Source organism: Scyliorhinus canicula, unplaced genomic scaffold (genome assembly GCF_902713615.1).
Source record: "Scyliorhinus canicula unplaced genomic scaffold, sScyCan1.1, whole genome shotgun sequence".
Taxonomy (NCBI): Eukaryota; Metazoa; Chordata; class Chondrichthyes; order Carcharhiniformes; family Scyliorhinidae; genus Scyliorhinus; species Scyliorhinus canicula.
In genome coordinates, this window is record NW_024055437.1 from 254,919 (window position 1) to 267,618 (window position 12,700).

Genomic DNA, 12,700 nt, shown 5'->3' on the forward strand with positions numbered 1-12,700 from the left:
GGACCTTTCAGGTGCAGCAGACGGCCTGGCACTGGCTCCTTGACCCCCAAGATCTCCGGCTGAAAATGTGGAGCCAACAAGATAGCCACCCCGCCCGAACGTGGGCCAGGTGACTCATGAAGACTCCTCCTTGCCACTCCAGGGTCCACTGAGCTTCGTCACCCGGAATGGCGTGGGTTTCCTGCAGGAAGCACAACCCGTACCTTCCATCCTAAAGGATAGAAAAGAACTGGAAACGGCGGTGCGCATTCTTGCTGCCGTTGATGTTGAGGCTGGCTAGGGTTACCTCCATGTCAGTAGTATTGTGTGTCCGTCACCATCACCTTTTAGTGCTCAGAGGGAGTGGGGGTTGAACACCCCCTCCACTCCCTCAGGGTCCCACGAGGAACTGAACAGCTTGGCGCTGCTCCTCCTGGTCCTGATCAAAGTCGGGAGCCTCTCTGGCATAGGCCCGGGTGGACTCAAGGAGCAGCCCCAGATTTTCCCAGCTGTTCAGGGCCAGTCGCACACAGTCCGGGTGACCATGGTGTTCAGCCAGAAATGCTCGGAGTTCCCCAGCGGGGATGAGGGGACACTCGGTGCCGGGTGTGAGGGTGCCCTCTGCCTCACTGCAGAGAGCATCTAAATCCTCCTCCTCCTCACCCACCACCGAGCAGCCTCCCTCCTCCTCACCCCCCCCCCCCCCACCGAGCAGCCTCCCTCCTCCTCACCCCCCCCCCCCCCCCACCGAGCAGCCTTCCTCCTCCTCACTCCCCCCCCCCCCCCCCCCACCAAGCAGCCTTCCTCCTCCGAGCGGTCACCACTCGAGCCCGAGTCCCCTGCCATATGGAGTGTGGTGGGCAGCACGGGCCCACCGGCTAACCCTTGGCCCAAGTCGCCCCCACCCCCAGGGTCGTCCTCAGGCGGGACACTCGCAGGCTCCCCCCCCCGCTGGGACTGTGGACGGTGGCGACCCCGCTCCCACACCCAGGGCCTCGGAGTGGTCCGAGGAGCGACCCGGAGGGTCTCCGGGATGAAAACCGGGCTCCCCAGCGACACCAACCAGGGTGTAGAGAGCGGGGAACCGAACAGGTAAGGATCGTGGTGGCTGCTGCCGGCCCCCGGCGATGGTGAAGTGGAGGAACCCGGGGAGTAAAACTGCTCCGGGTGCGCCGTCTCCGCTGGGCCCCGGCTCCCCCTGCTCGGGGGCCGACAGCAGCTCGACCGGCTCGGTGGTCTCAAAGGCCCCCCTGGCCTGGCTTTATATACTGTATTTTGGGCAGGGTGTCAGGGGGATGGGTATTAGTACGGGAGGCCCGCACTCCCCCCTCCTCCTGCCCAGACAGGCGGCGCTTGTGGGGAGGGGACGGCTCAGGATCACCCTGCTGCACGGCCTCCATAACTGGGGAGGCCTCAGCAGCATCCTCCTCCTCCGCATCGCCCGGCCGCTGGGATGGCAAGGGGGGACTGACCCTCCCCTGCCTCGGTCTCACCACCCCCCTCTGGAGCCCGGTCGGTGGTCTCTCCGGGCCCCTCAGGTTGTTCCGGGGGGGGGGGGGGGGGAGTCCCGAGAGGAGGCTGCGGGCCTCTGCGCGGGGACAGCGGGCGGGGTCGGGCCGAGGTCTTGGAGGCCCCGGTCCCCCTCCCTCGCCGCCGCGCGGTGTCTTTTTTTTTCTTGTGCTGAGGCTGGCCCAGCGGAGGTTCCCCCTCCCCACCCCCAGCAGCCGCGGTTCCCCCTCCCCACCCCCAACAGCCGCGGTGTTGTCAGGGGCCGGCTGCTGGGTAAACGAGGACGTGATGGGGGAGAGAGGGGCGGGGGCGGCGCCAGCCCCGGCCGCCGCAGAGGTGATGTTGGTGGCGGCCGTCAGGGTACTGTCCAACAGCTGCAGGACCCCACAGTACAAAGCCTTTAGCCCAGATGGTTCCACTCCCACCTCAGGCAGAGGGGCGGTGAGGTCAGAGGGCAGGGTCTGCAGTCCCAGGTTGGTCCCACTCCCACCTCAGGCAGAGGGGCAGGAGGACAGAGGGCAGGGTCTGCAGTCCCAGGTGGTCCCACTCCCACCTCAGGCAGAGGGGTGGGAGGACAGAGGGCAGGGTCTGCAGTCCCAGGTGGTCCCACCTCAGGCAGAGGGGCGGGAGGTCAGAGGGCAGGGTCTGCAGTCCCAGGTGGTCCCACTCCCACCTCAGACAGAGGGGTGGGAGGACAGATGGCAGCAGCCTTGGATGCTTCCACCAGGCAAACCACAAGCTGAGGCAGGTAGGATGGGGGAACTCCACTTCCTCACACCACCAACAACTCTCGCTTCAAACTGAAGCTGGAGCTGGACCAGAGCTGCCGTCAATCACTCCCTGGGCATTGTGAGCTGGAGCATGCGCAGTACCGACGCTCGGCTCGGCCGGGAGGTTTCACTGAAACCCGGTGGAGGCTCCTAACACCAACAAGAAGTTTCCGGGCCCGGGTTTGCATCGAGCAAACCCGGGCAGAGGGCAGGGACAGCTGCGGCCTGCTCCCGGTGACAGGCCTGAGTTAACGGCCACCGTCTTTATAGAGGCTGCAAACCCGCAGGAGGCAAAACATCAGAGATAGAGTTTGTTGTGAAACCAACGGGATATTGTAAAACAGGAGGGTTACAGTCAACAACAACAACTTCTATTTATATAACACCTTTAACATCATAAATCATCCCAGTCAACTTCACAGGAACATTATAAACTAAAGTGAGACACCCAGACACAAAAGGAGATATTAGGGCAGGTGACCAAAAACGTGGTCAAAAGGTGAGTTTTACAGAGTATGAAAGGAGGTCAGTGAGGTGGAGACGGGGCGGTTTAGGGAGGGAATTCAGTGCTTGGGGCCGAGGGAACTTAAAACCTCGGCGGAGTAATTAGAATCGGGGGTGTGCAAGAGTCCAGGATCAGAGCTGTGCAGATATGTCAGAGGGTTGTGGGGCTGGAGGAGATGACAGACACAGGGAGAGACGAGGCCATGGAGGGATTTGAGAATTGACTGGGAGCGAATGCAAGTCTCAGAGCACAGGGATCATAGGGGAAAGGAACTTGCTGTGAATTAAGATATGGGTAGCAAACTTTTGGCTTGAAGTTTCCAGAGGTAGAAATGTGGGAGAGCAGCCAGGTGTGAAATGGAATTGTCGAATCGGGAGGTGACGATGGCATGACCAAGGTTTCAGCCCCAGGTGCACAGACACTGGAGAGAGGCCAGATACTGTAACGCAAGTGGAAACAGGCGGTCTTAGTGATAGTACAGTACAAACATGAGTCCAAAAATGTGCAAGTTCGGTGGATTGGCCATGCTAAATTGCCTTAAGTGTCCAAAAAGGTTAGGTGGGGTTACAGGGATAGCGTGGGAGTGTGGGCTTAGGTAGACTGCTCTTTCCAAGGGCCGGTGCAGAATCAATGGGCTGAATGGCCTCCTTCTGCACTGTAAGTTCTATGAGGTCAGAAGCTCATATTGGGATCAAATGTGAAACCAAGTTTACGAAGAGACTAGCGAAGTCTCAGCCTGTTGCCAGGGAGACGGATAGAGTCGGTATGTCAGGAATGGAGATTGGAGCAGGGACCGAACAGTGGATTCAGTCTTCTCCATATTTGATTGAAGTTATTCAGTCAGCAGGAAGATAACCAGAATGAGCCCTGAGTCTGATATCCGGTATAACTTAGTTCGAGAGGGAGAGGAAGAACAAAGGAAACCCTGGAAGATTTGGAGAAACAACCTTTGCGATTGCTCATCAAATCTCCACATGGTCAGTTCTGGACACAACGTTCACATCTGTTATTCTAATTGGTCAGTCAGGGTGATTCAGATTAACGTCTGTCACAAGTCATGAATCAAGTGACTTATAAAGCATATTCTTATGTCTAATTATATAACTTTGGTAAAAGGATACAGAAACAATGATCTAATACTTTATTTGGATTTCAGCCCAGGGAGGAGGGAGAGTGTGTGGAACAGGGATTCACAGCTTTGGGGACAGAAGAGAGAGAAAAAATGTTCCGCAGAAACTGGAACTAACTGTTCTGAATTTCTATCCTGCACTGACAGTGTGACCTTTGTAAACTCCTTTTACAGGGCATTAGGAGACGATTTTCAGACAGGAAACACAAACTAAATATCACATTAAGATCTGACAGTGTCACTCAATTGATCAGGACCTGAATATCCTCAGACTATAAACATGGAATGAAAAATGTTTGTTCTGTTTGTGGGAAAATATTTCAAACATCAGTGTGACTGGAAAAGTACCGAGACACACACACACCCGAGTGAGTCCAGTGAACTGACTGTGGAAAGAGCTTTAACCAGTTACAGCCTGAAAAACACACCATTCACTAGGGGGAGAAACCATACACGTGTTCTGTGTGAGGACCAAGCTTCACTTGATTGTCTCAAGAGGAAATGGACAAAGACACTGACTCCATGGAGATACCGTCAAAACCGTGGGGTATGATTTTCGCTTAGGGGGTTTCCAAAATGCGAGAGGTCCCGGATGAGCTCTGCAAAGCGCTTGACTGGGGAGGTGATGGTGTAGTGGTATTGTCACTGGATGAGTAATCCTGAGACCCAGCACAATTCTCTGAGAATGCAGGTTCAAACCCCACCACGGCAGATGCTTCAGCGTGGCTTGTATTTGAACTTGAATCCTATAAATCAGGGGCAACGCAGTAGCACAGTGGTTAACACAGTTGCTTCACAGCTCCAGGGTCCCAGGTTCGATTCCCGGCCTGGAACACTGTCTGTGCGGAGTCTGCACATTCTCATCGTGTCTGCGTGGGTTTAGTCCGGGTGCTCCGGTTTTCTCCCCCAGTCCAATGTGCAGGTTCAGTGGAGTGGCCATGCTATGTTGCTTTCAGTGTCCAAACGGGTGAAGTGGGGTTACTGGGTTATGGGGATAGGGTGGAGGTGTCGGCTTGAGGAGGGTGCTCTGTCCAAGGGCCGGTGCAGACTCGATGTGCCGAATGGCCTGTTCTGCACTGTAAATTATATAATTGTGGAAGTTGAATGATAAACAGTTTAGTGAGAATCGGGTCAAAGGAGCAAAGGGTATGTCTCACAGACAAGATGACCGCTGAGAGAGCATGATGGGAGACAGCAGGAAAAGAGGAGAAAGATGTGAGTTCAGAATTTGGACAAGAAAGGTCTTTGAGGCAGTTTCACTGAGTGTTTTAGTGGAAGAGAAGCTGTAAAAACAGCTTTTCGGATTGTTTCAGGGGCTGGTTTAGCACAGGGCTAAATCGCTGGTTTTAAAGCAGACCAGGGCAGGCCAGCAGCACGGTTCAATTCCCGCACCAGTCTCCCCGAACATGCACTGGTGTGTGGCGACTAGGGAGTTTTCACATTGGAAGCCTACTTGTGACAATAAGCGTTTTTCATTTAATTTTTAATTTTCAATGGGTGGGGTTTTCCAGCCCTTCCTGCTGGCTGGATCTTCCAGTCCCACAGATCTCTCAGTCTGCTGTCCGATTGATTGGTTGGCTCATTGGGTTCACTGTAGGCCTCTTGGTGTCTGAGGAAAACCCCCCGGTGCCTCATTCGCCTGATGAATTCCCTGGAGCGGAGAAACTACGACATCTTCTTTGCAGCCTTCAACACTTGCCAAGACCATCAACACTGCTTGCCTCCAAACAACCGCGCAACCTCAAACAGACCATTGATTACAGCAAACACCCCAGCATTCAGAACAGCGATCACAACACCACACAATCCTGCCATGGCAACCTCTGCAAGACGTGCCAGATCATCAACATGGGTATCACCATTACACGTGAGAACACGGCTGCAACAATGGACGAACGGACATTGCACAACAATTGCCAGGCAGGAATGCTCCCTTAGTCAGGGAACACTTCAGCAGTCAATGACATTCAGCCTCTGATCTTCTGGTAAGCGTTCGGCCTTCAGGACGTGCGACAATACAGAATGGCCGAGCAGAAACTGATAGCCAAGTTCCGCACACATGAGAACGGCCTCAACTGGGACTCTGGATTCATGTTACATTACATGTGCTTGCGAAATACTGCCAACTGTCCTGGCTTGTAACAATTCACACATCTGTAACCTGTGATTATCCCTCTCTCCAGTTGCACCATATGGACCTGTAAAGACTTAATTACCTGCAGACTTGCATTCAAAGTACCATTTGGTATCATTGAATTTTTCTACATCTGTGCTTGTGAAAACCACATCTTCATTCACCTGAGGAAGGAGCTGCATTCCGAAAGCTAGTTATTCGAAACAAACCTGTTGGAATTTAACCTGGTGTTCTAAGACTTCTTACTGTCCCCACCCCTGTCCAACGCCGGCATCTCCACATCATAAATGAGAAGCAGGGAGGCATGAGCGGTCATCCTGGACCAGGGAGCAGGAGGGGAGAATGTAGTGAATTTATATCCTGGACTGTCGGTGATTAATTTTGGAAACTCCTTTTACAGGGGATTAGTAGGGGAGGATTTACACACAGCAAATTCAAACCAGGAGAAATGTTTATCTTTCCTGAATTTTATTTCTGGACTGACAGTGATGCCTTTGTAAACTTTTTTCACAGGGGCTGAGAAAGGGATTCGCAGACAGGAAACTGAGAAGCATTTAATGCTTCCGCCAGTTTTGAACCAGGCACCCTTTGCACATTAGGTGAATGTGATAACCTCCATGCTACAGAAACAGCTGGAAGCACAGTACCAACGGACCTGTGCAACGTTCAACTGCACAGTCTTGCCGCAGCTTTCAATGGTTCAGCTGGGAGGCCGGGTCACTTATTACATGAAGACAGCTGTTCCTTTAAAACAGATGTCTCAACTTGTAAGACCATAAGATATAGAACTTATATTGAACTTTAGCATTTGTTCAGTAAATATCTAATGGAATAATGCTCTCTGTTCAATCATTAATGCATCATTCTTATCTTCCTACGGAAAATTTCCACCAATGTTACTCAACATTTGTTTCGTTATTTAATGTTGAACATCAGCATATTTACTTGTTATATATGACATAATTTTGAATTGAATAGCTCTCGAGTCTTCACCCTGAATAACTCTGAAATATACACCATTGAATTGCAAACATGACTGTCCAAGAAAAGAAACCTTTTCACTGGGTAACAGAAATCCCATGAATCTTTGTTCAGTTTGACCAGACAGCTTTCAAACAAAGTCAAATATAGTTAAATGGAAGTGAATTGAGAATGATGTGTTGCTTATATTTGACCCCTCTGTGTTGTGGTGTGAAACATTCTGTAGTCTAAATACCGTTCATGTATAAGAAAGGAGGGGTGACAGCAAATCCGCACTGAGCCTGGATTTCCTCATCTCCCTGAGTGGCTTTTCCTGATTCTCCATCATTGAAGCCGAAACTTTCAAAAATGTGGTCAGTTCAATCTCTAACATTTCCTCTAGTTCAGTTACAGTATTGTTTGGGTCTGTCTATATGAGCTGTCGAGATATGTTTCGGATGGTGATTAAAATCTTAATCTATGTCTACAAAGCCATTAAATTCTTTTGTGAACTGAACAAACTGTCAAGATCCGCACTTTGTTTTTTCATGTATGGAACGACCTGTCTGGACTGTATGCAGAACAATACTTTTCACTGTACCTCGGTACACGTGACAATAAATCAAATCCAATCAAAGAGACAGTTTCTTACTAATCTTCAGATTGAACAATGAGCCGCCTTAAAAATTATTCATTCATGGGAGGTGGGGGTCACTGGCTGGACCAGCATTTACTGCTCATTCCAATTACCCTTGAACTGAGAGTCTTGTGAGGCTATTTCAGAGGGCACTTACAAATCAACCACAACATTGCTGTGGATCTGGAGTCACGTGTAGGCCAGGCCACGTAAGGAGAGCAGATTTCCAAAAGGACATTTGTGAACCAGACGTGTTTTCACAACAATCAAGAGTGTTATCTAGACTTCTAATAGGAGACTGTTATTCAATTTCAGCATCTGTCATAGGCAGATTGGATCCCAGATCCCCAGAGCATTAACCTGGGTCTCTGGATTACTCGCACAGTAACAATACCATTACTCCAATGCCCAGCCCACATATTCTTGGCAGAGTATGGTGTCTCGTGTTGTGTTCTGTGATCTTGTCTTGCAATGATTTTACAGAACTGCTGGTGAATTAGCCAGAACGATGATTTATTCATGTACACGTGGTAAGGTAATGATCAGAATGCTGTACAGATTAAGTTATCACAGTTACATTAGACTCTCTTGGAACTACCCTTATGTGCGACTGGCCTTTTGTGTGTGCCTAACAACCTTCTGCTGGTAGCCGGATGTCACCTGACTGATGCCTGACACCAACTACTGGTGGGAGGTCACACTGCTGAGTACATGTAATATTATATACAGGCTTATCACCACATCTCGTAACTTTCTGGAAACGTTTTGGTTGATCGTGTTATTTTTTAAAATAAAGATCTAGTCTTTGCAATAGAATTAATTCACATCATTATCAATGTTCACTACTGAATAAACTTCAATTTAATTTTTTTTTTGCGATGAAATCAATACATAGTTATTATAAAAAAGATACAGAAGGCGCAGAAAGGCACATGTTAAAGGTATAAAAGGGCTTCCTTGACCTTATTACTAAGGCCAGTGAATACGCTTTGAAAATAACAATTTACGGGCAGCAAGGTGGTGCAATGGTTAGCACTGCGGCCTCACAGCACTGAGGCCCTTGGTTCGATCCCGACCCTGGGTCACTGCTGTGTGGAGTTTGCACATTCTTCCTGTGGTTTTGTTGGCCTCACCCCCACAACCCAAAGATGTGCAGGGTAGGTGGATTGGCCATGCTAAATTGTTCCTTAATTGGAAAAACTGAATTGGGTACTCTAAATTTTTTTTATAATGAAAATAAATTTTAAAACTAAATGTGTTTACGCATGCGCATTTACAGCTTCCTACATGACAACAGTGAATACGTTTCAAAAGTACTCCATTGGCTTTAAAACAATTTAGGAGGTCCAGTGGGAGTGAGAGGTTTTATAGAAATGTACATTTATTTGAATTGTCCACAAACGAGGATATATTACACTTGGTGTCCTCACCAATTTATTGATAAAGGTTGAGTCTTACTTTTGTATAATAACCACGTCATTGACACCATTTTGAATACTCTGTGAAATTCCAGACACACCATATGCACAATTATTTGTTGTAAAACACAGCGAGTTGTTGTGATTTGGAATGCACTGTCCATAAATGGTGCTGGAATCTCATTGGACTGTAACTTCCAAAAGGGAATTTGGTACATTCTGAAAAAGAAAACAAAATAGTCAAACTCTGGGATTAAATGGGTCGCTATACAAAGAGCTGGCATGGGAAAAATGGGCCAAATAGACTCCTCTGTGCTCTAGCAGCCTTGTGTACATATAAAGCGAGTGGTAACGACCTGGAACCTACTGCCTATGAGGGTAGGAGATGCAGAGATGTCGGAAGGATTTCAATAGGAAATTGGGCAGGCACTGAGAGAGATAAACCCACAGGGATTCGGGGATAGAACGGGGCAATGGACAGACTGGCTTCCTCCACAGGGAGCTGACACGTTCCCAAAGGGCTGAATGGCTCCATTCCCCACCCTCCAGATGCTGTGATCTCAGGAGAGAAGTTCAGCTGCTCCAGTCACACTTTTCCACATTATATTCCATCTGCCACTTCTTTGCCCACTCTCCTAGCCTTGCTCAGCATTGCTTCTTTTTCCAATCACTTTAAATGAATGCCCTTGGTTTATAATCTTGCCCTAAATATGACTTGCTCGATCAAACGTCTATTGCCGATCCTTAGTTTTAATGTGGTCAAGTGCCTTTCCATTTGAGATCTGTTCAATAAAGTTAATAGAATTATTTGTAGCTAGGGCAGCACGTGGAGCAGTGGTTAGCAATGGGACTACAGCACTGAGGACCCGGGTTTGAATCCCGGCCCTGGGTCACTGCCTGTGTGGAGTTTGCACATTCTCCACGTGTCTGCATGGGTTTCACCCCCACAACCCAAAGATGTGCAGGTTAGGTGGATTGGCCAGGCTAAATTGCCCTTAATTGGAAAAAAATAATTGGGTACACTGAATTTTATTTTATTTTTTAAAAAAGGATTATTTGTAGCTTCCCCACCAATCGGGAGTTAACTGAAGTGTGTTCCTAACCTCTCATTATCTAAATTTCCATTCACCACTTTTCTGTCCACCTGACCCAGTCCATGGCTTTCTCCCTCATTGTCTGAAACACATCAGCAACTTTTGTATAATCCCGGTGCATACATTTAAGTCTAAATCATTGATATATACCGGAAACTGTGGAACCCCACTGGAAACAGACGTCCAGGCATCATTCAGTCCTGGATGTGGCTAACAGCAGCAACAACAGCTGAATCCAAACCCTGCTGCTGCCTGTGAACTTGCTGATGTCTGTGCAGGTTGTTTGACTGAGCGAATCTCCTCCCACAGACGGAGCAGTTGAACAGTCTCTCCCCAGTACCACTCCCACACGTGGGCCACATGGAACACAGTGGTTAGCACTGTAGCTCCAAAGCTCCAGGGTCCCAGAATTCCCGGCTTGGCTCACTGTCTGTGCGGAGTTTACACGTTCTCCCCATGTCTGCGTGGGTTTCCTCCGGGTGCTCCAGTTTCCTCCCAGAAGTGTAAAAATGTGTAGATCAGGTGGATTGGCCATACTAAATTGCTCTTCGTGTCCAAAAAGGTTAGGTGGGGCTATTGGTTAGGTTGGAGGTATGGGCTTAAGTAAGTTGCTCTTTCCAAGGGCCAGTGCACTCGATGGGCCGAATACTGTCCTTCTGCACTGTAAATTCTATGATTCTGTTTCAGTGTGAACTCGTTGGTGTTTCCGCAGATTCTGCTCACTTTTAAATCTTTTTTCACAGTCAGAACATTTAAAAGGTTTCTTATCAATGTGAACAAGTTGGTGTGTCATCAGGTTGGATGACTGAGTAAATTTCTTGTCACACACGGGGCAAGAGTACGGTCTCTGCCCAGTGTGAACGCGCTGGTGTTGTAGAAGCTGGGATGAACAAATGAATGCCTTCTCACACATGGAGCAGGTGAATGGCCTCTCCCCAGTGTGAGTGCGTTGGTGTATCAGTAAATACGTTTTCGTTTTAAAGCTCTTCTCACAGTCAGCACATTTAAAAGGTCTCTGATCAGTATGAACAAGTTGGTGTCTCAGGAGGATTGATGACTGAGTGAATCCCTTCCCACACACAGAGCAGGTGAAATGCCTCTCCCCAGTGTGATTGCGTTGGTGTCTCAGTAATTCCTTTTTACTTTTGAAACTCTTCTCACAGTCAGCACATTTAAAAGGTCTCTGATCAGTATGAACAAGTTGGTGTCTCAGGACGAGTGATGACTGAGTGAATCCTTTCCCACACACGGAGCAGGTAAACGGCCTTTCCCCAGTGTGAGTGCGTTGGTGTGTCAGTAAATTCATTTTACTTTTATAACTCTTCTCACAGTCAGCACATTTAAAAGGTCTCTGATCAGTATGAACAAGTTGGTGTCTCAGGAGGAATAATGACTGAGTGAATCCCTTCCCACACACGGAGCAGGTGAATGGCTTCTCTCCAGTGTGAGTGCGTTCATGTGTCAGTAAATCCTTTCTGCGTTTAAAGCTCCTCTCACAGTCAGCACATTTAAACGGTCTTTGGTCAGAGTGGACCTGACGGTGAGCCCGGAGGATTGATGAAGCATTAAATCCCTTCCCACATTCCAAACAGGTGAATGGCCATGCCCCAGTGTGAGTGCGTTGATGTGACAGTAAACCCTTTCTGCTTTTAAAGCTCCTTTCACAGTCAGCACATTTAAAAGGTCTCTCATCATTATGAACAAGTTGGTGTCTCAGGAGTTCGGATGACAGAGTAAATCCCTTCCCACACACAGAGCAGGTGAATGGCCTCTCCCCAGTGTGAGTGCGTTGATGTAACAGTAAATTATTTCTGCTTTTAAAGCTCTTCTCACAGTCAGAACATTTAAACGGTCTCCGATCAGTATGAACAATTTGGTGTGTCAGGAGGTGTGATGACCGAGTGAATCCCTTCCCACACACGGAGCAGGTAAACGGCCTTTCCCCAGTGTGAATACGTCGATGAATTTCCAATTCAGATGGGTAATTGAATCCCATCCCACAGTCCCCACATTTCCACGGTTTCTCCATAGTTATCGACAAGTTATCAGTGTAGGTGGGATGCAGATTTGAGGTCACTATCAGATCAGCCGTGATGTTATTAAATGGTGGAACAGGCACACGGGGCTGAATGTCCTATTGCTGCTTCTTGATTCCTTTGGTACGAATGTCCTTATGTCTCTCCAACTTGGATTATCAGATGAAGCCTGAGTACGGTGTCCCCCTGATGTAAATGCTGCAATTTAATTTCATGCTGTGTGATTGGTTAAAGCTCAGTTCCAGCTAACTGTGGAAAATTACTTAGATGTCTGTGTCTCGGTGCTTTTCCAATCACAGTGATTTTTGATATATTTTCCGCAAAGACAAAACAGACAAATATTTCTCCTTCCACGTTGAAAGGCCGGTCCTGATGAATCAAGTGACTCTGGCAGATCTCAACATGATGTTTGCATCTGCAAATACTCTGTAAAAAGAGATACATTGAATTACCGTGAATATATAAACAGGCCATTCTGTCACCGATTCTGCTGTTGTCTGTAGTCGGCTCACATCTCCGACTGTCCCCC